This window comes from Oncorhynchus masou, unplaced genomic scaffold (genome assembly GCF_036934945.1).
Source record: "Oncorhynchus masou masou isolate Uvic2021 unplaced genomic scaffold, UVic_Omas_1.1 unplaced_scaffold_2811, whole genome shotgun sequence".
NCBI classification, from domain to species: Eukaryota; Metazoa; Chordata; class Actinopteri; order Salmoniformes; family Salmonidae; genus Oncorhynchus; species Oncorhynchus masou.
In genome coordinates this window covers 28084-28344 of record NW_027009237.1, presented here as the reverse complement: position 1 = coordinate 28344, position 261 = coordinate 28084, and positions in this window count along the sequence as shown.

The window sequence follows — 261 nt, the reverse complement described above, 5'->3', positions numbered from 1 at the left end:
GTTGCCACTAGGAAAATTAAAGTTACCAGTTGCACCTGTAGTTGAATTTGACATGTAATGATTGAGTTAAATGTTTTCTAGCCCTTCAGGGGATAAATGATAAGGCTTTAGACTGGTGTGTTTTCACGACACTCTAATGTGTCACAGGGTCCTCCAAGAAGTACACATTCATCTGTAGGAGGGGAAAAAGAAGGTGAGACATGGTTTGACTCTTCACATAAAAAGTGTGAGAATATTCTGAGCGATACCGCTCACCTAACT